Source organism: Nycticebus coucang, chromosome 1, assembly GCF_027406575.1.
Source record: "Nycticebus coucang isolate mNycCou1 chromosome 1, mNycCou1.pri, whole genome shotgun sequence".
In the NCBI taxonomy this organism is placed as follows: domain Eukaryota; kingdom Metazoa; phylum Chordata; class Mammalia; order Primates; family Lorisidae; genus Nycticebus; species Nycticebus coucang.
Window position 1 is genome coordinate 111,131,260 of NC_069780.1, and position 27,249 is coordinate 111,158,508.

Here is a 27,249-nt window from a genome sequence, read left to right on the forward strand (position 1 = left end):
GTCAATTTTAAAGCTTAACTTAGCAGGATATAAAATTCTTGGCTAGAAATTGTTCTGTTTAAGTAGATTAAAGGTAGATGACCATTGTCTTCTTGCTTGGAGAGTTTCATTAGAAAAGTCTGCAGTCACCTTGATGGATTTGCCCCTGTAGGTCAACTGGCATTTACTCCTGGCAGCTTGACTTTGGACAGGTTCATCACAATGTGTCTTGGAGAAGCTTGGTTAGAGTAGAAGCAACTACTGGGGTCCAATATCCCTCTGAAAGGAGTATGTCAGAATCTTTGGTGATATTTGGGAAATTTTCATTTATAATATTCTCTAGTATGGCTTCCATTCCCCTGGGGCATTCTTATTCCCCTGCTGGGATATCTATTACTTGTATGTTTGAACACGTCATAAAGTCCCATAATTCTGTCAGTGAACATTCTCTCTCTTCTTTTCTGCCTCTTTAACTATCTAAGTTATCTCAAGAGCTTTGTCCTCTACCTCTGAGATTCTTTCTTCTGCATGGTCTAATCTGTTGTTGATACTTTATATTACATCTTTAATTTCCCTAATTGACTGCTTCAGTTCCTTCAGCTCTGCTATATCCTTTCTATATTCTTCATATTGTTCATCTCTTATTTGATTCTGTTTTTGGATTTCCTTTCAGTTATTTTCCACTTTATCAGCAGTTTCCTTCATTGTTTCCATCATTTCCTTCATTGTTTTCATCATGTGTATTCTAAATTCCCTTTCTGTCATTTCTAACATTTCTTTATAGGTGGAATCCTCTGCAGCAGCTACCTCACAATCCCTTGTGGGAGGAGAGGGTGTGCTCTGGACTGGTTTTTCATGTTGCCAGGATTTTTCTGCTGATTCTTTCTCACGTGTGATTTCTTTTATCTGTTTCCTTGCCCTAATTTTCCTTTTACTTCCTCTTGGTCTTTAAGTTGCTGTGCCTCTGGACCAGGGTTTCGATGAGTCCTTTTGGTACAGGACCAAAAGGATGAGAAGGTTGAAGAGCAAGAAGGGAAAAAAGAAAGAAAGAAAGAAAGGAGAGGGGGTGGATAAAAGGGAATATTGACAAAAATAAGAGGAGCACAGAAAGAGGGAGATAGAGCAATATAGGTATACAGTAGGGTACTTTGACCCAACCTTAAAAAACCCCCAAACTCTGGGGTTGCTAAGTTGGATGGTTCCCTTGCAGTCAGCAGCTCTTTGCTAGCCTGTTCAGACACAGTACCCCACCTCTACCAAGTATAGAGGAAAGACAAAAATGCTATAAATCAAACCAAAACAAGAAAACAGAAAATTTTACAGGGTAAAATTAGGGAGAAAAAACAAATAATAGGTATAGAAACACTAGCAAAAATGAAGTTCTAATTGTTGAAAAAGGCAACAATGGGAAATTATATTTAAACTAGAAAAATGAAGAAAGGAAAGAAAAAAAGGAAAGAAAAATCTATAGGGAAAATTTTGAAATTAAAAAACAAACCAACAACAACAACAACCAAAAAATAAAAATAAAAAACCCAAAACAAAGCAGTATATATCTCTTGCTGACAATTGTCTGGGCCACGGGTGATCTTCTGGGGTATGAGATTTTGATCACAATGCTGATACAGCTGTACGAGATGGAGACTGGAGGCCTCTGCAGATTTCTCAAACCCTGCAGTGTGGAGAGCCTAAAGTGGAGACCCTAAATCTCTCCTCAGCCCACGTAAAAGGCACTTTAAACTGCTAAACTTGGCTAAGCAGAAGCTTTCCCAAGAAAGTGCTTGTCCCTGGGATCATTCCTGAAGTGGCTATCCACTTAACCAGTGTGCCAAATAGATCTCACTCATGCCCCTCAGGGATAAGGCTGCAAGGCATCTCAGTCCCCATCTTAAAGCTGCTCAGTCACTAGCTCCTGCCCGATCCTTACTCAGCAACCCTGAGAGCGGAACTTGCCAGGACACTTCTCTTACAATGGCTCTGCATGGCCCACAGCTGAACACTATTAGCTCCATCTGCCTCAGCGGCTCAGTCTGGGGCCCCAGACAATGCTCAAAGTCCTCCGCACTCTTGCCCAAGTTCTCCCAAGGCAGATCAACTGAGTGCCAAGTCCAAAAAAACCAAAGCAGCTCATAGGTAAGGCCTTTCCAGTTTGCAATCTCACTGCTGCTGTACTTACAGCTGCTGGTGGGATTAGACCTAATGAACACACTCAACCACTTGCCAGTTTTCCACTGCTTTTGTCCTCCTCCTGGGGGACAGAAGTCTCTCACTGACTCCCTGTGTCCTCAAAGGGATGTTTATGGGCAGATCCCACCAGCCAGAGATGCCTGGAGTCTTGTCTCCCCAGACTCACCGTGCCCAGTTGTATGATGGTATTTTTAAAACCCTCTGTATGTGCTTCTAGGTTTCAACATTTTTAGAAGCCTATAGATCTGTCTGTTAATGTCGGTTATAATGGGAGAGTGGGATGCAGCTAGAAATTTAATCACTTTATTCCTTATATACACACACACACACAGGCTTTATTGTGTATACACACACACACAGGCTAAAGTAAAATAAAACAAAACCTCCACCATGATATTCATATGGAATTTTCAGTAAAAGTGAATGGTAGAGCCACAGCCACTGGCTGACCTGACAACTAGCCACATCCCTGGAACACAGTGAGATGAGGAAATATTCTCCATCAGACCACAGTGACCTACTTTCTACACCAAGAGGAAAAGCACCCAGTTGTTTATTTTTATCAGTGACCTACATGAGGAAAGAGAGCCCAGGAAGTCTGTATTTGCTCCCATATGGCTGAGATTGTGATCTGCCTGATAGTTGGGAAAAGTATTCGCATGAACTGTGATAATTCAGAAAAATAGCATTTTTTTAAATAAAGTGATGCCCCATGTACCTAAGTGCCACATCATACCCAGGAGGACCCAAAACAATAAAGTCCATTCAGGAAATGTCAGCAAACATAGAACATGTCTGAAACCAGTTCAGTAAGCAAGGAGAGCTGCTGTGCTGCACACACACAGACCCAGCTGTGGTCCAGGGGGAAAGGGCAGAAAACAAAACACTTATAAGAATATTTGAAAACTGCTCCATTTCTTCTATACACAACACAGTCAGAATATCACACAGCAACACAAGGAAAAAATCGATGTTGGGAGCTGCTCAGTCAAACCCAGAACGTGTGCTACAGTCCGATGGAAACCGTGATGGGAGCAGCGTTAGCACTATGTTTTGAAGGATGGGAGGGAGAGAGAGAAATAAGCAGTAGTAAAGTTATAAAAGAGCCCGCTAAAAACAGGAAAATAGCAGATCTTTCTTATTGACACACAATGATTGTCTATATTTATGGGGGATGTGTGATATTACGATACATGCAGTGAAATGGGATATCCATCACCTCAAACATTTGACCTTTGTGTTGAGAATGTTTCAAATCTTTTCTTCTAGCTATTTTAAAATATATAATAAATTACTGATAAATATAGTCACTCTACTGTCCTACCAAACACTAAAATGTATTCCTTTCACCTAACTGTATGTTTGTACCCATTAACCAACCTGTCTTCACCCACCCCTCTCTGAGGCCCTCCCCAGCCTCTGGCTGCCTCCATGAGGGCCACTTTGTCAGCTCCCACATGTGTGTGAGGACACACAATAAGAAACATTCAATCTTAAATCTGGAAGTCTGTGGACTTAAAAAGAAAGAACTTTGAGAGTCTTTACAGACTAAAAGAACAGAAGGAAAACCACAGAAACTTTTCTAGCCAACTGGTTAGCACAGTTCTTAGCAAATAGATGTCCTAGTTGTAGTAAACCTATGGAGGGAGAGTTCTGCAAGCTTGAAGCACACCCACTGGACTCTATAATTAGTTCTCTAGACATGTGGACCAAAGAGAAGATGCTAAAAGAAACAGGCACAAAGTACCCCACATGCCAAGTAAGGGCAGCAGTGTATTTCAGAGTAGAGCCTCAGAAATAGTAAGAAGTTGGCATGCAAGAGGCAGGCCCCAGAGACAGCAACTTTATAATGCTTTCTTTTGTAAGGACACGTGTCTTACAAGGAGAACATCTTAAATACAAAGAGCTAAAAGGGAATAGAAAATGTTTTTAAAAGTCTTCCTTATGCCTAGGGCATTCGTCACAGCAAAAGAATAAATACACAGTGACCAGACGAAACAAAAATTAAAGTTAAGAAATTTTCAAATGTGTCCATCTGATTTAAAGGACACTTTTGGTTCTCGTAATAGACCCTTCAAAACACTCTAAAAATATGTACTTTTCCCTAGAAATTTTGTATCCCTCAATGAGTTAATCTTGAGAGAACAGGGTGTGAGGATGAGGAAGAATAATTGAGAGAGAACTAGAAGAAAAGTGACGCCCCTCCGGTTCTAATCCTGGCTCTGTCCCACTCATGGCAGTACCCTGAGATCATTTTTGGTAACAGAAGAGGGGGGAAGTGCCCCACTTCAAAACTTTATGTGCTATAACTTAAATGCATTTTGTTTTGTTTTAAACAGAAATTTACTTGTGCTTATAGTTCTGGGTTTGAGCCCACTACCCATACTTGCTTCTGAAAATAAGGCTATTATAAAATTTTAGTTGATTGTTCTCATTACAAATTCTTTTAATATTTTAAATTCTCACATGGAATTGCAATAGTGTCGGCCAGTAGTTTTGCAGATCTCTTTGGTCAACAAGCCCAATTCACAGAAGGCTGACACAAAAAGAAAAGGAGACCTGCTTTGCTGAAGACAAGAGAGGCAAGGGCAGGAAGTGAGGGCTGGAGAGGGCAGGTTTTTACTTGTCAACTTGCTGGCTGTGTTTCCACAGAACCTTAGGTCTGCTCCTGGAACCTTAGCACTCCCTAGACTCCGGATGGAAGTCGAGGTTCTGTGACTATTTACCACAAACAAGTCATGGACATGAATATACTAGTATGAAAGTGGAGCTTCTCTGACTGGACACCACAAACAAGTCATGGAGATGTAGATACTAGGGTGAAAGTGGAGCATCTGTGACTGGTCACCACAAACAAGTCATGGAGTTGTAGATACTAGGGTGAAAGTGGAGCATCTGTGACTGGTCACCACAAACAAGTCATGGAGTTGTAGATACTAAGGTGAAAGTGGAGCGTCTGTGACTGGTCACCACAAACAAGTCATGGAGTTGTAGATACTAGGGTGAAAGTGGAGCATCTGTGACTGGTCACCACAAACAAGTCATGGAGTTGTAGATACTAAGGTGAAAGTGGAGCGTCTGTGACTGGTCACCACAAACAAGTCATGGAGTTGTAGATACTAGGGTGAAAGTGGAGCATCTGTGACTGGTCACCACAAACAAGTCATGGAGATGTAGATACTAGGGTGAAAGTGGAGCATCTGTGACTGGTCACCACAAACAAGTCATGGAGATGTAGATACTAGGGTGAAAGTGGAGCGTCTGTGACAGGTCACCACAAACAAGCATGGAGGTGTACATACTAGTGTGAAAGTGGAATGTCTGTTACAGAGGTGCACATTCTTGGCAGCAAAGACTGAGGGACACACTTTTGTGCAAACTACTATAAAACTCCCATTTCTAAAGTAGGGGAACTAATATCATTTGGCCTTCACCTGATGTCAATTAACCACAAACGCAAATGCATATAAAACACTGGAACTTTGCTATGTTCCTAACACCTCTTTGATTAAAAGAGATTTCAGGAAAGGCAATATAATTTCACTTTTCCTTCTCAGAAGCCTCCATGATATGTATCACATATATGAAGAGTCACTTTACTTTGGAGGTGAGGAATTAATGATTAACAGGCACAGAATTTAATGATCAATACGTCAAGAATCCCAGCTTCGGCCCAGTCTATGCCTCTACTGGGATTCAGCCAAGCCTGAACCTTTAGGACAGCAATAGTGATTGTTTTTACACCTCTTCCACCTGTGGCCTATTTGCATGTGTTGTTTAGTGGGAGGTTTGTTTTGGGGGAGAGCAGGAAAGAGCTATCTGGAAACCAAACTGTGGGGTAGGAAGGCCCATGGATTTCTCTAAGTTACATGCAGAGAGAGATGTGGAGAGATGTGGTAGCCTTTGGTTCCTAAACGCACAGGAGGACATTTAAGAAAGGAAGTCTTTCACTCAACTAGTGTTCATGGAGTACTTACTAAAAACTCCATGCCTTGTTCTAAGCAGTAGGAATGCAGCAAGGAAAAAGCCACTGGTTTCTGCCTCTAGTAGGAAGGGGAAAAGTACACAAATAAATTTAAGATCTTAAGGAGCACTGTGAAGGAGATAACACACTAATGAGGCAAATGGGGACAACTTTGGATAGGATAGAAAGGGAAGGTCCCTACCCCACTGGAGCTGACCTGGAAGAAAAAAAAAAAAAAGGTGAGAAGGAGAAAGACAGACATGCCTAGGAAACAGCAGGAGCACACATCCTGCAGCAGAAGAAAGCTCAGCCCCTCCAGGGAGGAGAGGCAGCAGTGTGGCTGGAGCCAGCTGAGAGGGTGGTGCAGCAGGAGGGGCTGTCCTCCAGTGCTGCAGGGATTTGCATTCTCTCCTCAGAGTTAAGGGAACTCAATGTAGGACTTTAAACACAGAAAGGAATTAATTTTATTTATGCTTTAAAGTATCAGTCTGCTGGAAAATAAAGGAACAGCAAGATCTGGGCAGTGAGGAGACAACCTGCCCATCTGACAGCCTGCGGAATGGGAGAGACTACCTGCCAGCTACACATCCAATAAAGGACTAATAACCAGAACTTACTAAGAACTCATGCAATCAGCAAGGAAAAAACAAACAATCCCATTAAAAAGTGGGAAAAGACATGAACAGAAGCTTCTCAAAAGAAGACAGACAAATGGCCCACAAACATGAAAAAATTCTCAACATCACTAATCATCAGGGAAATACAAATTAAAACCACAACGAGATATCAACTTTCTTTTATTACAATGGCTTTTATTAAAAAGTCCAAAAACAATAGATGCTGGCATGAATGCAAAGAGAAAGAAACGCTTATACACCGCTGGTGGGACTGCAAATTAGTACAACCTCTACAGAAAAAAGAATGGAGATTCCTCAAAGAACTAAAATAGACCTACCATTTGATCCAGCAACCCCATCACTGGGTATTTACCCAAAGGAAAATAAGCCTTTTTATAAAAAATGCATATGCACTCAAATGCAGCACAATTCACAATTGCAAAGATGTATAATAAACCAAAGTGCCCATCAATTCACAAGTGGATTAACAAGATGTGGTCTATGCACACCACAGACTACTACTCAGCCATAAAAAAGTTTGAGTTAATACCTTTTGCAATGGTCTCGATGGATCTGGAGACCATTAACCTAAGGAAGTGTCTCAAGGGTATAGAAATAAACACCACATGTTTAAATTAAACAGCTCTTATTAAACTGGAACTAAGCAGCACAGGATGAAGATGGCTGTGGTGAACAGGAGGTGCTGAGGGCGTTTGTGATGATGACAGATGTTGAAGAAGGCCGTCTGGGACCTGCAGTGATGATAGGGTGACATCCTTCAGAGACCCCATTGTGATTAAGATGGGGAGGAGGAGGAATGACAGAGGTTTAGTCCTGAAAAGCTGGTGAACAATCTCTCTCTCTCTTTTTCTTTCTTTTCTTTTTTTTAGAGACAGAGTCTCATTTTATCACCCTTGGTAGAGTGCTGTGGCATCACAGCTCACAGCAACCTCCAACCCCTGGGCTTAGGCGATTCTCTTGCCTCAGCCTTCTGAGTAGCTGGGGCTATGGGCACCAGCCACAACGCCCGGCTATTTTTTTTTCTGTTGCACTTTGGCCAGGGCCGGGTTCAAACCCACCACCCTCTGTGTATGGGGCTGGTGCTCTACCCACTGAGCCATAGGCACCACCCTATCACTTTAAAAGTGCCAAAGAGCATGGAGCTACAGCTGTGAAGTGAGTGACCAAGAGCACTGGAGAAATTTGCAGGAGTGGACCAGAGGCAGAGTCTACTGTTACAGCAGGAGAAAGGAGGCTGCATTCCAGCCCAGATGTTCACATAGCATGGGCTTTCTGGTAGAGTGGATTCAGGCTGGACAGTGGTGAACTCAGAAGCTATCAAGACCCATCCAATGCCCAGTTTCTGGTGTCTATCCTAAAAGGGAGGTACCAGCAGAGCTGCAGAGGTCAGCTCATGCTGGGCAGGTGGACTTGGATATGGAGGCACAGTGGGAGGAGGACTTCATGAAGCCCACATGAGCCTTGAGAGCCTTCACTGGGGAGGGCCAGAAACTGGGCAGCACTGACCCCAGGTGTTAAGCACCAGCTGCCCAGCCCAACAGGCAGAAAATAAAGCCAAATCCAGCTCTTCTATCTTAATCAACGAGTCAGAGCCTGCTGCAAATATCCAAATTCAGCTTGCTAACAGTGGGGAGCTGGAGCAGAGCTTTAACCACAGCCATGGGGTCAGTGACATCTGACTGTCCATTGTGAATGCACAGCCAGCTACAGCCATCACCCACTTTGTTCTCACAACTACCTTCCCAAAGAGCTAGACCCTGAAGGAAGCCAACTGGCTCAACACCATCACTGCACAGCTATTAGCATAACCACCTGACCAGGCCTCCCTCCTGGGTCTTGTCACACCCCATGGGGATCACCCTCCTGCCCACTTGTAACCCCCAGCGGTCCAGTGCTACATCCCCACCGTAGCTCTGGGTTTTCAGATCTCAGTTGGACAATGGCTTTCTCCTTAATTGTATTTCTTGGGTGGTTGTGATGATCAATGGACTTTAATGGAAAAAAAATAGAAACAACCAAAATCATTAGAAAAAAATGATTAGAACTAATTGATGAACACACATGTGCACAAAGGGAAGTAAATCGAGCAGGGGGAGGGGCAAGAACAGGGAAAACCAACCTAACAGGTAGAGTGAACTCTGTCTGGGTGAGGGGCATGTCTGTGGCTGCGACTCAAGCATCACAAAAGTAATCCAGGGTAACCAAAAACATTTATACCCCTTAGTACTTTGAAATAAAAAGCAAAAACAAACAAAAAAAAGTGTGAAAAGGGAGATATGAATGTAGATTAGAACTATCTTACACTTGTCCAGAAAAGAAGTGCTAGGGTCTCGGGGCCAGGGCTGGCAGTGAGAATGAGACAAATACAACGAAGCCTCCCCAGCAGACCCCTTCTCACACTGACCCTGCCCACACTGACCCCTCCCACACTGACCCTGCTCACACTGACCCCTCCCACACTGACCCCTTCTCACACTGACCTGCCCACACTGACCCCGCCCACACTGACCCCACCCACACTGACCCCACCCACACTGACCCCTCCCACACTGACGCCGCCCACACTGACCCCTTCTCACACTGACCCTGCCCACACTGACCCCACCCACACTGACCCCTCCTCACACTGACCCTGCCGACACTGACCCCTCCCACACTGACCCCTTCTCACACTGACCCTGCCCATACTGACCCCTCCCACACTGACCCCTTCTCACACTGACCCTGCCCACACTGACCCCTCCCACACTGACCCCTTCTCACACTGACCCTGCCCACACTGACCCGTCCCACACTGACCCCACCCACACTGACCCCTTCTCACACTGACCCTGCCCACACTGACCCCTCCCACACTGACCCCTTCTCACACTGACCCTGCCCACACTGACCCCTCCCACACTGACCCCTTCTCACACTGACCCTGCCCACACTGACCCCTCCCACACTGACCCCTCCCACACTGACCCCTTCTCACACTGACCCTGCCCACACTGACCCCTCCCACACTGACCCTGCCCACACTGACCCCTCCCACACTGACCCCTCTCACACTGACCCTGCCCACACTGACCCCTCCCACACTGACCCCTCCCACACTGACCCCTTCTCACACTGACCCTGCCCACACTGACCCCTCCCACACTGACCCCTCCCACACTGACCCCTTCTCACACTGACCCTGCCCACACTGACCCCTCCCACACTGACCCCTTCTCACACTGAACCCTCCCACACTGACCCCTCCCACACTGACCCTGCCCACACTGACCCCTCCCACACTGACCCTGCCCACACTGACCCCTTCTCACACTGACCTGCCCACACTGACCCCTCCCACACTGACCCCTTCTCACACTGACCCTGCCCACACTGACCCCTTCTCACACTGACCCCTCCCACACTGACCCCTCCCACACTGACCCCTCCCACACTGACCCCTTCTCACACTGACCCTGCCCACACTGACCCCTTCTCACACTGACCCCTCCCACACTGACCCCTCCCACACTGACCCCTCCCACACTGACCCTGCCCACACTGACCCCTCCCACACTGACCCCTTCTCACACTGACCCTGCCCACACTGACCCCTCCCACACTGACCCCTCCCACACTGACCCTGCCCACACTGACCCCTCCCACACTGACCCCTTCTCACACTGACCCTGCCCACACTGACCCCTCCCACACTGACCCCTTCTCACACTGACCTGCCCACACTGACCCCTCCCACACTGACCCCTTCTCCACTGACCCTGCCCACACTGACCCCTCCCACATTGACCCCTCCCCACACTGACCCTGCCCACACTCACCCCTCCCACACTCACCCCTCCCCACACTGACCCTTCCCACACTGACCCCTCCCCACTCTTGTAGGACACTGCAACAAGTTTGTGGAAGCGGAGCTGGGAGCAGCACAATCACCTAGCTAGCATGGACATGTTTGGTTGCTTGGAGACAAGCCCTCAAGGGGCTGCAGGCATTAATGAGATAAGATCATTGCTCCTTAGCAAGCAGGTGTTAGGGTGGGAGTCAGCCTGTGGGGAAAGACCAGTAAGCACATGATTCTAGTATGTAGACACCCCCACACACCTGTTGTATAATGCTTCAATAAAAGGCCACAGCAGAGTTGCTCAGGGCTCTCCCTGGAGATATGGGAAGCCCACCTCTTGCAGGCATTTGTACCTTCTTTTCTTTTTTTTTTTTTTTTGTAGAGACAGAGTCTCACTGTACTGCCGTTGGTAGAGTGCCATGGCGTCACACGGCTCACAGCAACCTCTAACTCTTGGGCTTACGCGATTCTCTTGCCTCAGCCTCCTGAGCAGCTGGGACTACAGGCGCGCGCCACAACGCCCAGCTATTTTTTTGTTGCAGTTTGGCCGGGGCTGGGTTTGAACCCGCCACCCTCGGCATATGGGGCGGGCGCCCTGCTCACTGAGCCACAGGCACCACCCTGGTCCCGGCTGTTTTTATTCCCGGAGTGAGGGGATGCCATAGTGGGCCCCGACACACACTAGCCCCTTCCCACACTGACCCCTCTCCACACTGATCCTCCCCACACTGACCTCTCCCCACACTGACCCCCTTCCCACACTGGCCCTGCCCATGCTGACCCCACCCAATTGACCCCTCCCCACACTGAGCCTCCCATACTGACTCCTCCCACTCTGACCCTGCCTCACAATGACCCCTCCCACAATGACCACCTCCCCATACTGATCCATCCTCATACTGACCCCCTCCTCAAGTTGACCTAATTTCCCTGGCCCAGACATGCACCACAGGTACATATCAGTATCAGAACATCAGGCACAGTTCCTTATATTGACTGCCTGCATATGTTGACCAGTTTCATAGAGTCCCTTGTGTGTTCAACTCACAGAGTTTCTACTGCAGTTTAAAAGTTTATTTTGGAAACATAACTACAGAAGTGCTGATGAGTTGGCTGTGGGAGATAGGGAGAAGGCAAAATCAAGAATGACTCCTAGGTTGTAGCCTAAGTAATTGGATGTCTGCTGGGGGTTTGGGTGAGGGTCAAGGAAGAAGATGGCACACGTTGGAAGGATAACTGAAGGTGCTGACTGACGTCCCCACACACCAGCTGAGGCTCTGTAACCCACACACCAGCTGAGGCTCTGTAACTGGTGAGCCCAAGGCCGGACACCCTTGAGGCCTAGGGAGGACTAAATTCTAAACTTCTCTTTTTTCATAAGGATCTGTATCCTCACTCCTTATCTCTATTTATCCCTGTCATCCTTTTACCTATTTTATTTTTCTTTCTTTCATTTTTAAAATGTGTGGGTTTTTACCTGATACATTTATTCATAACAATACTAATGGTATTTTACGTAATGTCACATTGTTGTCCCACTGATTTCAACAAAGCACAATTAATTGTAAGAGATACCTTATAATGTCACACTCTGGATAAAAATCAAAGGTGATCAAGACAATGCTATTTTAGAAACAGCTTCATAGCATTTGAAATCACACGAGCTTTGCTGCGTGTCAATGCCTTGTACATTTTCTAAATGATTTTGTGTTCTTACTGGAGTCCCTGTCACCACAGCCACATTGTTCTCAATGTATAATGTAGAAAAACTTCTCCAATGTCATTTTCAGCACAATTATTCCCAAATGGGTTGAGAAATAGTACTGAGTTCTTTATTTCATGCATTCTGTGCCAGTGTAGTCCCTCTTGTATCAAGGTCTTCGTATTACTGACCAATTTCTTCCCAGTAAAAGCAGCAACTCATGACAGCTCCTGACAAGAGCGTGTTGGATGATAATTCCTGCTTCATCTTATCTGGTGCAGCATCAGCCACAGCCCCAGGAACCAGGGTATCCGAGCTTCTTGTCACAGACTTCCCAGGAAGAACACTCTCATACTGATGGTTGCATTTTTTTCATGAAACAAATCCCTGCAAGCATTCTCTGAATTTTTATGCACTTTCATGAAGACCATAACAAGGCTCATGCTCTATTTATACTCTCTAGACATTTTAAATGAAAGCGTGTCTTCCCCTTGGAGAAGATCAAGAACGAATCAATATATCATGTCTAGATTACATTTTACTTTTATCAAAAATATTTATCATGTACCCATAATAGGCTGGAAACTGCAGATGTCAAAGACAGAAGGGGGCACAAAGTGAATGTGGCCCCTACTCCCACATAGCTCAGGCATTTCACAGTCTATTTCATCATTTCAGCTGCCAGAGAAACTAACATATTTGACCTAGCCTGGGCCTCCTGTAAGCCTTTGAAAAAAAAAAAAAGATAATAAAAAATTTAATTAAAGATCTATCGGTGGCCCTATTTCCAGCACGTCTCCTATGAGATGAGATGGTCCTTCTGGAAGGTGACCCATCACACAGCACAGTGCAGCACAGGAACCGGCAGCCGTCCTTCCCCTTCCTTTGGCACACATTTCTACTATTCAACCCAGCAATGTCACTATGGGAATTTACCCAAAGGAAAAGAAGACTTTTCCCCAAAAAGACACCTGCACTCAAATGTTTATTATAGCAACATTTCACAACTGCAAAGATGGAATCAACCAAGTACCCCTCAATTCATGAGCAGATTAATAAAAAAGTAGAATAAGGCCAGCTTCAGTGGTTTGCACTTGTGATCCTGGCACTCTGGGAGGCTGAGGTGGATGGATAGTTTGAGCTCAGGAGTTTGAGACCAGCCTGAGAGAGAGTGAGACCCTGTCTCTACTTAAAAAAAAAAAAGCCAGGCATTGAGTTGGGCACCTGGAGTCCCAGCTACTCAGGAAGCTGAGGAAAGGGAACGTCTTGAGCCCAGGAGTTTGAGGTTGCTCTGAGCTATGATGCGCCCACAATACTCTAACCAGGATGACAGAGTGAGATTCTATCTTAAAAAAAAAAAGAAAAGGAAAGAAAAAGAAAAAAGAAAAATAAGAAGTAGAATACAAATACTACAGAGTACTGCTCAGCTACCAAAAAGATGGATTAATGCCTTTTCCAACAATCTTTATGGAACTGGAAACCATTCCTAAATGAAGTATCTCAAGAATGGAAAAACAAGCACCACATGTGCTCCTGTTAAACTGCAGCCAACCGATGGGCAGAGCCTGCACAGGGAGTCGGGCTCTGGGGAAATGCAGCAGGGGAGGGGCGGGGAGAGGAGGAGCGGAACACTACTTGGGTGACACACACCACAGCTGGGATTCAAGCATTACCAAGAAAAATGCATGGAACCTAAAACATTTTCACCCCTTAATATTTTGAAATTGAAAAAAAAACGTATTAAAAAAAACAAAAACAAGTTTTACGGTCTTGCTACATCAGGGTTCTGCACTAGCACCCAGGGGCACTAACAGGCGGGATGAGTGTGCGTCTCTTCTGCGCGTCCAGAAGGGTGCAGACCCCGTGTGCATCACTCTCAGGGGACGAGAAAACAACCGTTCGAATCTTTTGCAGTAAGTCTTGTTTCTCCTACCTGAACCTCGGCTGAAGCTGACAAAAAGCAAGGTTAAATTGAGGGGAAAATCAATTTGGTAAAGGCACAGACCCGGAGAACAACAATAAAAAATGAAACAGAAGCCAAAAGGTCTCTAGAGAATTAAGGAAGCAGAGAGGAAAGCCAAACCCCCACAGGCTGGTGCTCTGAGCAAAACAGGGCTGCAGGGCCTGCGGACGAGGAGACCTCAGACAGACCAAAATCAAAAACAGGGCAGTGAAACCCAAACAAATGTGCCCATTCACAGAAAGAGACAGACCAGGAAACCTGAAAAAATATTCTGCTTCACAGGGCAGAATAATAAACAGCTAAATGCTCACATACCCTGCAATGCTCTAATCACACCAGGGGGACAGGGCATGCCACTAAAAATTTCAAGGCTGAGAAGTTATCCAGATGAGAAAGGTTTATATCAGAAGTTAATTTGAAATTCCAAAAAGTGCTTAAAATCATTTATTTTAATTATTCAGTGTCTCTTTCCCAGACAGGAAATTACTTAACTCAAGGACATAGAAACTCTCCTGGCCTTATTCAAAGCTGACAAAGACCCAACAAAAATTAAATTATAGAGACTTGTTAATACTTCTTAAATTAACACGTAATTGCTTACCTCCATGTAGTTCAACTGCATAAACAACACAGGCAATAATGTGTAATACATATCTATCATTACCAACAGGGGTTATCACAAATAGACTTTAAGTAAGTGATGTAAAAATCAGATTTATATTTAATGTACTATTGTAATTGCACCAATTGCCAGTGTTAACACTGAAAGCATTAGGTGCCAAAAAAGCTTTTAAAGGCCTGGAAGGAGGATGCTTTCCAAAACATTAGGAAAAAAGAAAAAATTTAAGGGAATTGGGAACAAAAAGAGAAAAAGAAAATGTTTTCCTCTAGTCACTTCATATTCTGCATAAAACCATAAAGCCATACTCTAAAGTGAGGAAAACATAGCCCTTTGGACTTCTCAGTCAAGGGCAGAAGAAGACAGGCTGCCCTCCCCTCCTGCGGGTCAGGGCCACTCAGAGGCGTGGGCTGGGGGGAGCCCTCTCGCTCCCAGGCAGGGTGAGAGGCAACACCAAAGCACATCAACTCACTTTCAGACGAATTTACAATTCGCTTTAAAAATGAACATCTGTCTAAATTCTCTAATTTAGGGGGATAAAATAAACAACAACAATAAAAATTCAACCCTAGGAGAACCTGTCTTCACATGAGCAAATTACCAAATTTCACAATTTCACAATAATCATAATTTGTAATGGTGCATCTAATAATCTCCTCTGACCACTCTCTACAAATTTTAAATAAATTCAGGTAAAATTATCTTAGGGATGATTGCAAATTAAAATGTCTATCATATCCACCTTGATTTGTAATTTGACATTAGATAACAGTGCTAAATTATTCCAACATATTTTAAAGTCCTAGAATACTGAATTCTTCAAATACTGTTGTCAATGAAGATTTTGATAGGTCAGTTACTGACATTGATAAGAGTCAATAGGCCTTCAAAAGAAGGAAGACCAACTCACCTTATCACCTTTTTAAAGTAATTAGAAATGATAGAGGCTAGAGCTTAAGGACTGGGTCCAACTGAGTTGAAAATCTGACTTCCTACTTTACTAATTTTATTATCTTAACCTCTTTACACTTTAGTTGTCTCCCCTACAAAAGAGAAATAACATCAGGTGGTGCCTGTGGCTCCACAAGTAGGGCACCAGCCCCATAAGCCAGAGGTGGTGGGTTCGAGCCCAGCCCTGGCCAAAAACTGCAAAAAAAAAAAAAAAGAGAGAAATAACATCTTGTGCATCATGCTGTTGTAGCATTTAAAAGAGATGGTTTGCAAAGTATTTTTGTACACAGTTCATGGAACACAGAAAGAAATAATAAGTATAATGATTGCGGAAAAAATGATGGATTTAGAGATGCCAAAATTTGAATACTCACAAATATAACAGCTTTTATGCAACACCTGATTTCAGGAAATATTTAAAGTAGCTTAAAAATATTTAAAATACAGGAAAAATCACTAAGTCTAAATGTAAACAATAAAAAGGAAGTGGGGAAAGGTGAGGTTAAAAAAAAAATATAAAATGTCAGAAAAGATGACCTTTACCAGTTATACACTGTATGAGCTTTAAGATAAAGCAAAACAGTTGCTTAGGAAAATCAATAATCAACTGATTTTTCAGCAAGACACCCATTTGCTCACAAGTTCTTCGGAAGAGGATAATGTGCTTATAAAAGATAAATTTTACAATCTACTTCTCAATATAGTTTCCTCACGAATTGCAGTGATACTTTTCTTTGGTAAGATTAGAAATCCTATACTAGGTAACCACAGCACTTTTTGAATTTGAGAAATGATTACTACAAAACGCTTTGTGCTGAGTTTGCCAAAGAATTTCCAAAGGGACCTTTCCTACATGAAGCAGAAATCTAGCATAGACACCCCATCACACAAGCCCACCACGATCTGGACTGATCCTTCTGGAGGAAGAGGGTCTTCATGGAGAAAGGAGAAAGCAGGTAATTTTTGAGTAAATAGAGAACATATCTGCAAGGAAAGCAAGAATCATATCAGAAGTTGGAATGGTAGGAATTCTGTAGAATTTAAGCTTTAACACATCCTAACACACTCTGTTTTATCTTAGTAAGTAAAGTCAAAACTCTGACAATGAAAGGGATAATAAATTAGAAAGATTGCATTCCACAACACTGCCAGCTTGGAAAAGAGGAAAGGAAAGGGATGTAGCCAGGGAGAAGTCCTGGGGCCAGACCCTGAAATAGTCCCCCAGGGCCAGGGAACTCCTGGCAAAGTTAAGCAGTTGGCTAAAAAAATATAGAGATGTGACATAGAAAGGGGAGAGTGATGATATCTGACTTTTACTGGGTGCAAACTGAGCACTTTAAGCTGAGAGTATATACATATACACCTTGGTTCAAGTTCATGATGATCTTCAGAGGGAACTTTTACAAATGGGAAAATGGACACCAAAATGCTGATGACTGGCTAACACTTCCACAGGGCTAGAAGAAGGCAGAGCCAGGATTCAGGACCCAACGGCAGGCAGGCAAAGCCCGAAGCCCTCTCACAGTGCTCCACATCAGATGAAAAATCCACTCGCATGCCTAATGGAGTATCTCACTATCTTAGTTGGCTCTGAATTTTAAAGAGCTAACATGTAGACATCAGCTCCATTGCTGAGAAAAATCACTGAGGTGTCTGTAAATAAGAAGTTACAATTATTCATATCTACCTATGAAACATGCCATTTATGGAGTCTGCAATCATTGACCTAGCAACTCAAAAGTTGACTCTCTAAAATCTAAGAGCACTTTGGATATCATTCAAAAATGTTAATAAAACCCTGTCATCAACTTTGAAGAACATATCCATGAACATTTTGCTCTTAAAGATGGCAGAATCCCTCTAGTTAGATAACAAGCTCAGAATGATGAGCCCAGAATCAGGGCCTGACCTGGTGAGCCACGGACAGCTGCCCCACAGAACCTGTCTCCTGTGCCCTCACCAAGTGACCATATTTTGTCCTAAAAATGGAGATAGGGAAATATTAGAAGCTGGTTTGAATTGTGCACTTTAAACCCATTACTTTCCCTGCTTTTTTTTCTCTCTCTCTTTCTAGTCTCTGTCTTTCTCAGACTTCCCTCGTGGATTCTCCCCTTCCCTCTTTCACGTGGGAGCTGGTCATCCTCCCCTGCTCCAGGAAAGAAGTTGCTTCTCCAAGAGTGAGTGCTCCAGAGCCGGGTGGGCCTCTCCTTGTGCACCGTTACTCAGATGCTAAATAAATAACTGGGGAGAAAAAATTCTTCAACCTCCCCAATTAAAAATAAATAAATAAATAAATAAAAATAAAACTGGAATAGTATTTTAAAAGTGTAATCAAGGAAGAAAAAGGGCTGGGCACATGGCTCATCCTGTAATCCTAGCACCCTGGGAGGCCAAGGCAGGTAGATCACTTGAGCTCACAGGTTTGAAACCAGCCTGAGCCAGAACAGACCCTATCTCATAATTCAGAAAATATTTCTGTTGTGTTGAATTTGCTATAAAAACTACAGTATTTTGCAATCTGTAGGTGCATACCAACCTTCAGGTATCCCCCAGGAAAAAGCCAACCTTGTAATAAGCCACCAAGCATTCTGCTAATCCACCAAGTAAACAATCCTCAAGTAGATAGTCCTTAGAGTTTACTTTTCCATCATGCTGAACTTCAGTTTAGAAAACAGCCACTTAAAATAAAACCTTAAATCTCATGCCAACAATGCAAAGGTGTCAGAAGCTTTATCATTATTTTAACCCTAACCCCATCAAGCAACAAGCCTTTAGGCAGGAAATTTTTTGTCAGAAGTTAATAATGTGTTCATCACACCCACCAAATGGTTAGGTAAAAGTAGAGAATGGGCTGAGGTGTCAGAATCAATATTGACAAAGAACAGTTGCGTGGTTAGCCTTTAGGTGTTGGTACCTCCTACCTTCAGAGGGATGTGGTGAGAACATGCTGAAATAATGCATATGAGTGTTTCTCATAAAGTTACTCAAACTCAAGGAACTATTATTATAAATCTAATGCACGTATCCTAAAAACTGTAAATGGCATGAGAATAGAACATATGAAAGAGATAATTGATGCCATTTCTATAGGTCAAAAAACATTTTTTTAAAATCCCATTCGTTAAAAAAAAAAAAAGAAAACCCCATTAGTCTAACTGATTCACTTAAGCATGTGTAGAGTGCCTAGTGTGTCCTGAGCATGATGGGGACGTGTCCTGAGCTCTGGCAACAGAAAAATTCCCCGCTATCCGGACTTACAATTGTTCCACTATTAGTACATATTATCTGATAAATAACAAAAATAATCTCCCAAGCTAGACAGTTACTTTATTTGACCTCACATGTATAAGAACAACACTCATCAGACACAAAGTAAAATAAAAATAGAAAATCAATGCTGCCATTTGAATATCCATTACAAATCCAATAACAAATTCTATTTCCATAACCGTGTAAGCCTAACTAACACAAAAGACAAACCAGAACAAAACAAAACAGTTCATTCTTGCTTGCAGTTCTTGGATAATTATCTCATTTCGTCCATTGCTACGCACCCTCTGATCTGCACGAGTCTGTGCTTCAACTCTTTTTCCATTCAGGGGATGTTCCTGATCTGTGGACACAGACGCTGAGGAACCGCCTCCAGCGCCAGGTGGCTTTGATTTGAACAACAGGTCTCAAACAAGTTGGACTTTACCTTAACTGGGATTTATCTAATGCAAATATTGTCAATGCCATTTATTATTTTTATTAAAAAGAAAAACCATTCAAAATAAACTTGGACTATGCTTTTGGAGGTTGGGAATTCACAAATCTAAAGCAGAAACTCCAGAGTTAAGTCATAAAAGGAAAGAATTAAAGTAGCTCAGCATTTCAAAATTGCCAGATCTCAAGCAGGCAAAGTTTTTTTGTGTTTTAAAGTTTAACTTAAACAGTACTCTATCAAGTAAACAGTAAAATTTTTCCTCTCCTATTTCTGGTAGGAAGAACATAAGTTAGTGTCTTTCTGAAGCTATAAAAGATAATTTCTCAAAACTTATATTTTTGCCTATGTGATTTTTTTCCTAACTAAATTGAAACTGACCAATGAAATTTTGAAAGGAGCCCATTGTTCAACAGTATCCTATAATCACAGAAGTAGTTCTCATTAATCACTGAAATAGCTTCAACAATTAGAAATTATGAGTAATACAATTTGAAGCCCTGCCAGCCTAAAAGACACAATTTTGGAATGGGAAAAGAATATTAGAATGCTTGAGCGCAAAAGGAAGAAAAGAAATATTCAGACTGAAAGAATGGACTAAATTCGGAATAAAATTATATTTATTTTTTGTCACAATGCCACAACCATTTAGTTCAGTTGGGGGGAGAGCAGGGAAGAAGAGGATGGAGGGACCAAAACGTCTTGCTTAGTAACAGTCTCTTTTGTTTTTCAAAGGAGCGTCTGAGAACAGCCCATGTCTCACTGACCCTGAGAGCACACACACATTTTCCTACCCTGAAAATCTTTGCCTTTAAGAGAACTAATAACATCCCATTACACTCACACTTCAGTTGAATTTGCAAATGAAATTTGCAGACGAGCATTATCAATTGTATTCCTTGGCTTGATTCACTTCAGAGCTTCACCTCCAAAAACGCTGACTGTGTAAACTTACTGAAACTAATCTCAGCCTTCTTTTTAAGCAAGTTCTGTCCTGATCCAGTTGCTTTTTTTTTCTTCTTTTTTCTCATCAAAATGAATGCAAGCTCAAATACCGGGTGGAGTTAGTTCCTATGATTATTACAAACCACTTATCAACCAGAGCGAAACCATGAAAAGATTACATCCTGAAGACTAGCCTCTTTACTAGTCACAGCAATAGTGATAATAAATATATATATAATATACATTTATCTATTATGAGCCTGTTCTGTGCCATGCTTTGTACTAGATCTCACAAATACAAGTCGAGTAATATCCAGGTGCTCCCCAAGGGCCACATCATTTATTCAACAATTAATGTGCTAAGCTCTATTTTCTTATATGTGGGGACACGGCAGTGGACACACCTAATGCCTGTGTGAAGCTTACATTCTAGTGGACGTTGACAGGAAATCTTTTTTTGTTTGTTTCAGGTTATTTTTGTTTGTTTGTTTTTTTGAGACAGAGTCTCCCCTAGTTATCCTCTGTACAGTGCTGTGGTGTCATAGCTCACAGCAACCTCAAACTCTTGGCTCAAATGATTTTCTTGCCTCAGCCTCCAAATATCTGGGACTATGAGCATCCACCACAAAGTCCAGCTACTTTTAGAGATGGGGCCTTGCTCTTGCTTGCACAGGTCTCAAACTCCTGAGCTCAGGCACCTGCCTCAGCCTCCCAGAGTGCTAGGAATACAGGCATCAGCAACCACATCCAGCCTATAGGCAATCTCTTAAAAATCAATTTTATAACATGGCATCTTGGTGATAAAATTCTATGGCAAAATGCATTATAAACTAAGGAATGGGTAGAAAAAATCTGCAGTGGAAAAGTCTCGATATTTTAAATGGTGATCAGGCCAGGCGTAGTGGCTCACGCCTGTAATCCTAGCATTCTGGGAGGCCGGGGAGGGTGGATTGCCTGAGCTCAGGAGTTGGAGACCAGCAGGAGCAAGAGAAAGACCTCTTCTCTAGAAATAACTAGTTGTTGTGGCTGGCACTTGTAGTCCCAGCTACTCAGAAGGCTAAGGCAAGAGAATCGCTTGAGTCCAGGAGTTTGAGGTTGCTGCGAGCCATGATGCCACGGCACTGAGGGTGACAAAGTGATACTCTGTCTCAAAAAAAAAACAAAATTAAATAAATCAGTAAATAAAAGGTGGATCACGGACAGTCTTACCACACAGATGATTTCGAAGCAAAGGGAATATCCCTGTAATCTGTAGACAGTGGGGTGAGAATTAGCCAGAGCAGCTCTCTGGAGAAAAGGTGACTGAAGAGAGGGAAGAGCCAGGTGAAAATGCCTGGGGCAGGAGGAAGCCTGGTGAGAGGACCGGTGCGGGCCAGGGCAGCAAGGAAGGAGAAGGGGGTGGAGGTCAGGTCGTAAAGTAATAGGGAGCCAGACCGTGGGAGGCCTTTCTAGACACTCAGAGTGGATGGGGAGCCAGGGGAGGTTTTGAGCAGAGAACCTACTTGATTTGACTTCTAAGTGTTCTCATATCTATCTACCTGTGTTTATCTGCTTCACTCAGTGAAGAGGCTGTTATGATATTCCAGGTAAGAGAGGGCAGGGAGTAGACCGGGGCAATAGCAGAAAATGCCACGAAAGCTATGTTAACTAGTGTGATGAAAATGTGTCAAATGGTCTATGAACCCAGTGTATGGTGCCCCATAATCATACTAATGTACACAGCTGTGACTTAATAAAAAAATAAAACAAAATAAAATAACTAAAAAGCGGGGGAGGTGGTGAGACAGGGTCAGAGCTTGGCTACATCATTCAGAACTTTCTGACTGTATGCAACAGAAAACCACTCTACCTCCCACAACCATATCACACCGAACGTGCCCAATCCCATATGATCTTGAAGGCTAAGAAGGGTTGGGCCTGGTTAGTACTTAGATGGGAGAAAACTTCTCTGCCAAAAATAAAAATAAAGAAAAAAGAAAAAAGCCCCTTTGGCTGGGCTCAGGGAATAGCTGATGCTTTGCTCTAAGCCCTTCCCTGCTCCCTTCTTTCTGGTTCCTGAGGGTCTCCCTAGCCATTCTCAGCCCCAAAGCCACTTGTTACCTTCTTTCCCTCCTTCCCAGATTGATGGAAACATGGGAGCAGGATAGGAACGAGGCCAGGGACTACGCATTACCATCAGGGGAATGTCCCTGAATGTGCCAGCTCCAATGGCTGCTTTTGACTTTGCACAATTCCCCTCCAGATTCAATTAACCAGGAAAGTCCAGGTTCCCAAGCTTAAGTCACATGTCCACGTCTCAGCCCATGCCCAGAAGCAGAAGGTGAGAATCAAGGGCATCCCCAGCAGGCATTGAAGAAGCTTGGTTTACTATGTTCTCCAGGACTGTACTCAGTGGGAGAGGGATAATGCCCCAGAGGAAATCTGTACTCTAAGAGGAACAAAGAACCACTGCTAAGAAGCCTTGACTAGGACACTAGCCATGTCCTCTAAAAGCTATTTGCTATGCAGGGGATAAAGGCAGAATTATAAATGAAAGACATCTCGGGGTAAACCCAGTTTCACAACTTGATTCACACTCTTCAGTGAGAAGGTGGTGAGGTTGTCCAGGTGTCTTTTTATTCTCTGCACATAAGAATATAACCCCGGTACTTACCAGACTGCCTTAGAGATTACCTAGCTGTCAAGTGGTCACACTTAGAAAATTTTTGCTTAAAAGGCTTTAAATCTCTAGATATATCATTAAAAAAAAACATTTAATTTGCTGTTTAAGCCTTGCTTTGACAATTAAGTTCACAAATTCGTCCTAGAAAAAGTGTTCAACGTATCTCATTGCAGAAAATCACTGTGGTCACCTTGGAAGGCTCCCCTGGGGAAGCTCTGCACTGATGCCAGCACTGAGACCATCCTTCAAAGCAATTTTGTAACCTTTTCAAAGCTGTCATTATACTACCCTTAATATCCTGAGAGTCATCAAAATGTCTTCCTTTCAATATTCCCTTAGGTTCAAGTACAGAAAAAAAGTCACTGGGGGCCAGACCAGGTGAGCGGGAGGGTGTTCCAAGACAGTTATTTGTTTACTGGCTAAAAACTCCCTCCCAGATAGTGTTCGTTGGTGAGCTCCTTTGAGCCCATTTCTGCACACACCTTTCTCATCCCAAGATTTTCCGTTTATTCTTAACTGTTTCTTTGTCGATGCTTAAATGATCTACTATGCTTCTCACAGTCAGCTGGTGATTTTGACTCACAATTTGACGAAGTTTTGCAATGTTTCCATCAGTTCTGCTCGTTACTGGCTGCCTTGACCTCTCTTCATCAGTGGCACTTTCTCTCCCCTCAGAAAAACATTAATCCATTTGTAGGCTGCTGTTTTCTTCATGGCATTATCCCCATAAATTTGGACTAACATGTCCCTGATTTCACTTCCACTCTTGCCAAGTTTAACAAGAAATTTATGAATGTTTGTTCATTGCTCTAATTGAAGCTTCGACATTCTTGCGACAGCAACAAAAATACACAACAACAGTAATGAACCTCACTCAGCAAGACACCGCAGCACATCGCCAGGAACACTGGGAGACACTGCCATACCCAGGTTATGAAACCTCACCAAGTAATTTGTACAGTGCTGCCAAAGTAAGCACACAGTGGCAAGTTCACGCACTTAATTCTCAGATGTAATACGTAACATATCCACCCCACCCAAGTGTATTTAAACTAGTTCATACATGGGTAACCCTACAAGTTTCTGACTATAAACAGCTAAGTAAAAGTCCAAATATATCATCCTAAATCATTCTTTTCACTCCCTGTAGTTTCTTTCCTTTGAACACAACATACCATATTCCTTCTCTTAGTGTGCAGCGGCAGAGAGCTTGGGCCTGCAGGTCACGTCCCGAGGGAGCAAGCTGGCCACACGGGCACATAAGCCTTCCAAACACAGGTGCTGCTCTCACCGTGGTGATTTGCCCCTTAGCGATGCAGATCCAGAAGGACCAGAACTCCCAACTTCTCAAAAGAAACTGAGCTTTCAGATTTTTATGTGAAACCTCTGGATTTAAATGCTGCAAACATTGGAGATTGATGTTATTTTTGTTTTACCCTCTGTTTTAATTTTTGAACACTGTACTGGAAACTATATATATATATTTTTTTTTTTTGACCACCATACAGGTCAAATAAAACACCTACCTGTGACCTTTCTGGCTCTATTCCAAATACCTTCAAGTTATGCTCAGACCTCAATAGAGATCTCTAGATTTATTTTACATATTTCCAATAATGACAACACAATTCTTTCTTCCCCTCATGTGACCCAGATGAAAGCTATGGCAAAGACATGGGATTTTCTGATAATTCCTTCATACTCCAACTGCAACCAGAATGATGAATGCTTTTAGAGCAATTTTTAAAATGGCATTTTCCACTTCAGAAGTATCCTGGGCATCTGGGTAGGTGGCTCCTGAGACTATGTCCCAAGCACAAGGGGAGCAGGGTGAGCTCACCCTACTGCCCCAGGAAGCTGGGGAGGGACACACAAACTCATCTAAAAGAGGCACTGAAGTAATTGACTACAAAGAAAAAACAATATTATGCTGAAGCAGGACTTCCAGGGGAAAAAAGCCACAGAGGAAAGCAGGCCCTTCATCCCCCAACCCCACCCCTCCTTCCTAGACCTTTCAGATGCTTGGATTGGCATCTTCCATCAGCTGAGCACCGCACATACCAGACCTCACGTAAGACACAACAGACAAAAATACATATGTGTGTGTGTGCGAATTTCTAAAAGCAGTTGAGAAGAAATTTTTATGGAATGTGTCAGAGAATTGGTTAGTCAGTAGAGATACACGTAAATATTTTTAAAGGTATTTATAGGTGACCTAATCCAGACAACAAGGATTCCTTCTGCATTTTTTTCCTGAGAGCAGTGGAAGTTTTATTCTCAAACTCAATGTGAAAGAAACATGTTTCCCCATCCCATGGTTAAGTATCTATAGAATCATTTCCTACACCGTGAACTTGGCCCATGACTTAGCGGCTTACTGCAGGTGAATGGCAAAGCACGGTCATGAGTAGGAACAATCGGGCACGGCCTGAGAAAGTGCTTTTCATCCTCTCAGAATACTCACAGACCTTCACTGATTAATTGGTAGGTGAAGTTAGTCTCTTTTGGAAAACAAATTTAAAAAACCAAAGCTGAAGACATTTCAAAGCTTTCTCTACAAAGGGATTCAGTGTCTGGGTCTGAATTAGAACTTGGACCTTCCTTACATTAGCAGTTCAGAGATTCAGCTCATGTAAACATTTGAAAGGTCAGCTGTTCATCAAATACTTTTCCAACTACAGCAAACATATCCTTATTAAGTTTCTTTTGCAAAAGTTCCAAGGTGCTGAATACTCATCCATTGCCACCAATAATTAACAATTCAAAACAACATAAATACAGAGAATTTTTTGTTGGCATTTTTCAAACTTCAGACTATCTTAGGAACAGGGCATGTGGGAGTGGTAACGGGCAAACTGCAGGCTAGGAAAAACTGCACAAAGGCTTTCTCAAGGTTGGTCCTTCCCCATTTCAAACAGTTTGGCAGAAATAAGAAAATAGTGTCCTCTTCAAAAAAAGATTTTGTGCTTCCTGGAAATGGGCAAAAAAAGCAAAAACCAAGCAAAAAAATATCATTCTGCCTAACATTTAAGATTCCACAAAACTTGGAGTCATAAATGGATAAAACCATCATTTCTTATACTATCCCATTTACTTGATTGGAACATATTTATCCGCCCAAAGTTTAGTGACTTTAAAAAGTAACCTGAACTCCATATTGGCCATGATCTATTTTTCTCAGATTCTTTCTGCACACCCCACACACAAAAAAATTGCAAGCCCAACTTAAACAATAGCAGGTATTGTAAGACCTGCAAACTGCCAGCCACTGGCTTTGCAAGGTTCCCTGAGTCTCATGCCCACACACTCTCTCTCTGGTTTCTGCAGGGCCACAGTCACCCTGACGGGCTTACATGGTGACACATCAGCAAGAAGACAGGATGTGAGTGATGGCAGCGTTTAAATCTCCACATCAGACTCAAAATTAACTTGAAGTAAATGGTAGACCTAAAGGCAAAACTCTAGTAAACTTTTAGAAAAAAATCTTTGTAATGAATTACCACAAAATTTCCTAACCCAGACTCCAAACGCACAAAAAAGAAAAAAAAAATGGATAAAATAAAGTTAACCAAAATTTTAAATTTTTGTTCTCCAAAAGGCACAATTTAGAAAATGAAGCTCCTGCCACAGCAGCCGTGGCTCTGCAGCACCCCTTGGCCCCCCTTGGCCGTGGGCCTCAACAAGGCCACAGGGTGACCAAGAGCACAAGGTCCATCCCTCCACCAGGACAGCAGCTGCCCAGAAGCACCTGGCCCCTCCATACACAATAAAACACTTACAGAAAACAAAAGACAAATGTAAGCCATAGACTCTATGAAAATATTTGTAAACCATACATTTGACAAAAATCTTATATCCAGGGTATATAAAAAAAAAAAAAAAACATACAACTCAATAAGAAGATACATAATCCATTTTTTTTAAGCAAAAAATTTGAACGGGCAGAAGATATGCAAATGGCCAATGGGCCCAGGAAAGATGTGCCACATCATTCGTCATCAAGAAAATGCAAATTAAAACCATAATGAGTTACTGCTATCACCTACCACAACAGCTAGCTGAAGTTAAAAAGGCCAACAATATCAAGTGTTGTTATGG

At 43.0% G+C, this 27,249-nt stretch overlaps 1 pseudogene; it reads left to right on the forward strand.

Annotated features, from left to right (window-relative positions):
• Positions 1 to 1,028: 1,028 nt before the first annotated feature.
• On the forward strand, positions 1,029 to 8,576 carry LOC128590895 (NSFL1 cofactor p47-like; annotated as a pseudogene).
• The last annotated feature ends 18,673 nt before the right edge of the window (positions 8,577 to 27,249 follow it).